We start from the raw sequence: 3818 nt of genomic DNA on the forward strand, positions 1-3818 counted from the left end.
GTTTCAGAATTTTTGAATATTTTTAATTAAGCCCCTCTTCAATTTTTCAAAGTTCTCATTAACTCTCAATAATTTTGAAATTGTAGTTAGACCCCATTTTTTTGAAAATTTTAAATCAACCCTTCAAATTTATAAAAAGCATTTAAGCCTCCAAAAATTTTAATAGCCCCAAGTTCTGTTACGCTACCTTTTATTAAAAAATCAAGTGATTTGGTACATGCATGCAATATGCCAACAGGCTAATTTCCAGAGGCCAACATCAGACCTTGGAAGTAACCCTAATCGGAGCATTGAGGTACAAGGTAGACAACAACGTTGACACGTAATGGTGGCGTTGTACGAGAGCGGATTGGTGAACGAGTGTCTTTCTGGCGAGAACAAAGGGAAAGTGCTTTACAATGACTTCGTCGTACGGAAACTTGAAAAGCTTTGCACATCGACGACATATCGGCGAAGAAGACACTCTCGGTCACGGTTTTTTGAAAATTTTAAATCAACCCTTCAAATTTATAAAAAAGCATTTAAGCCTCCAAAATTTTAAATAGCCCCCAAGTTCTGTTACGCTACCTTTTATGTTAAGAAAATCAAGTGATTTGGTACATGCATGCAATATGCCAACAGGCTAATTTCCAGAGGCCAACATCAGAGACCTTGGAAGTAACCTAATCGGAGCATTGAGGTACAAGGTAGACAAAACGTTGACAACGTAATGGTGGCGTTGTACGAGAGCGGATTGGTGAACGAGTGTCTTTCTGGCGAGAACAAAGGGAAAGTGCTTTACAATGACTTCGTCGTACGGAAACTTGAAAGCTTTGCCCATCGACGACATCGGCGAAGAAGACACTCTCGGTCACGGTCACTTTCACTATGGGATGGTTTCAATAGCAGCAAGTGTTCCATTGTTGTCTTTGTTCAAAATATTTCTCAACAAATCTTTGGTTCCCAGTACTTCCAGTTGCCTGATGATTTGTAAAAGAATATTGTTCGGAAAAAAATGTTATCGCATGGTGACCAAAAGTGTTGTGTACTCGGAAAAGAGTTCATATAGGTCGAGTACTCCAAGGGATTATAGATGCATGTTAGGATCTTCAAGTGTTCTCTAATAAACAGTATTTTAATCTTATTTTTTTTCCAAGGAGAAACTTTAAACATAATCAAAGCTTGTTTCACATATTTTATTTTATTATTATTTATAAGTTGATATTACCGATTTATACAGCAATTATTTATCTAATAAATTATTAAATAATTTTGAGATTAATAAGATGTTCATTATGCTGATGGTTGATACATGGATAGAAGATAGACGATTCACTTGTTAAGATATGATAGAGAATCACGGGACGAAATTAGGATTGAGTTATGAAGGGCAAAATGTTTAATTTTGAAATAAGTAATGTCTTCAAAATTGAATAAATCATAAAATTCAAAGGAGTAAAGCTTCCCTTTGTGTCGAGTCAGACTCTCAAGTTGTTCTGAATACTCCACTATTAAGACCTTGAAAACGATGGAATTCTTCTGACGAAATAGACAGACTGGCTCAGAAAATTTCAGTCCTTCGCTTCGCTTATGTGCCAAGAGACCAGAATGGGCTGGCTGATCACCTACCAAGGTTGGTTGGTGAGGTCTGAATTTTTGAAGCTCGGTGGTAATTAGGAAGGAATTATTGGAGTCCTCCAAGTTTGTTATGGATTTTTTTCTACTACACAACACATGTTTTCTTTTTCTGTCTTGGTTTATGTTTTAAACTCATCTGTATCGACTTTCTAATTGTGGTGTACTCTTTTCTTTCAACTAGGTTTAGGGAGATTTTTAATGAGAAACACAATTGAGGTTTAATATTATTAGTAAGAAACTAATTGACTGAATAAAAGTTCAAAGGAGTTATGATTTTATTTTATTAATTTTAAAATTAAAGGGTCTTAAAGTGTAATTAAACCAGAAAAATTAGAAGTCAAAATTCGATTTTAAAATTAAAATGGTCCTAAAAATATAATTAAGCCGTTATATTTTGAGAGGGGCAAGATTCGTAATGATTTCAAAAATATTAACAGCCTAAAACTAATTAAACCGTCAAAATTAATGGGACAATTGCCCCTCCCACCTCTGAGGTAGATTCGTCTATGTATACAATAGTCTGAACACACGTTTAAAGAGAATTAGATGAGAAAGTGAAGTGAGATTGTTTGATCGTTTCTCTTTCGTTGATAAACCTTTTTATTTAATCATACGTCATCTTAAGATATCATGTGGTGATTGAGGATTATCATGTCAAAGACAAATAGGTACATAGGATTAACTTATAATATATTTGAATAGTCTAAAATGATTATAAAATAATAATTATTTAAAAAAATTTAATCACTTACAATATATATATATATATACTCTACAAATACGACTACTCAAATCTGATCTCATACTTTAAAAACAAAAAAAAATGATGCAATAGCCATGCAATGCTCACGAAACAGACTCATTAAAACCATGACGTTCATGATTAATTTTTGAATTATTATGTCATTTTCTCGGAAAGTTCATGAAATCATAGCTCATCCAAAGCCAGGTGTAATCTTTAAATTAAAAAAACTGGGATTGATTGTTGAGTGTGCTTGCTGATTCGACAATGCTAAATTATCTTTAATAGTTAAAAATTTAATTATAAAAAATCATAAATTTTCTCGTCGACCGTCAAATCTCACTTCATACACATCTAAATATAAATTATTTAATTAAATATATATATATATATATATATATATATCAATCGTTACGTGGGAGCATGTTGCATGCAAAATAATTTTCTAAAAGAAGAAAATCAAAATTTGAAAAATAAATAATAATAAATTTCGCAATCGAAGCATCCACAAGATTATATATGGCAAGGGACCGCAGGTAGTCCATATCCGCATACGTAATTTGCATGTTATATAAACCTAAAATTTGTGATTCATGCACGTCTATCCATTTGAGAGCAAAATCTAGATAATTTTCTCTTTTTAATATATATATATATATATATATATAGCTTTGTCGGAAGAACTTTATCCAAGCAACAAACCCTAAAGTAATTTTTAAAATGAATTTTACTCATTAAACAAATAAAATTGGAATCTTTCTACCTATGCCACATATATATTGATAACCAGAGTAATTAAGATTGAATTTTAAAAAGATCAAATTATAAATTATAAAAAAATAAGTATTTAAAATATTTAAATTTAAAATTTAAGAGACTAAAATATAATTTAACTAGTATTTAAATTCCAAAGCACTTTTGTCGGTGTCTATTTGATTATTTATGATATTTATTTGGATTTTCTTTGAACATCGTTTTCATGTTCTAGAAATTAAGTAGATGAGTGAGAAGGATTAGCAAGCAAATGAGGCAATGTGTATGGTTCAAACATTTAATTGTATTAAGAAAAAGAAATTAAATTTCGACGGGTATTCTTCGATATAAATTTGAAATTAAACTTCGTTTCCCAAAGTTTCTTCTCTGCATAAAAGGTTGAGTTTGATTCATTTAGTTCACTATTTATGATGATTGATCCATTGAAATTATTAATGTAATCTTAAGCCATATAAAAGGCACATATGGCAAAGGGGAATGGTGGGCTTCTTATTTGTTAAAAAATAGTGGAGTAGTTGAAACTTCATCACAATTCTTTTTTAATGTTTGATTGTACGAAAAATTTGTATTTTTAGCCCTTTCAAAAAAATATTATTTTAATTTGAAATTTTTAACGCACTACTTTAGCTTTAGACTCCAAAATTCTTCCAATTTTTTTTTATTGATTTCCTAAATAAATTTTTTA

This window comes from Hibiscus syriacus, unplaced genomic scaffold, assembly GCF_006381635.1.
Source record: "Hibiscus syriacus cultivar Baekdansim isolate YM2019G1 unplaced genomic scaffold, ASM638163v2 tig00116954_pilon, whole genome shotgun sequence".
Classification (NCBI taxonomy): domain Eukaryota; kingdom Viridiplantae; phylum Streptophyta; class Magnoliopsida; order Malvales; family Malvaceae; genus Hibiscus; species Hibiscus syriacus.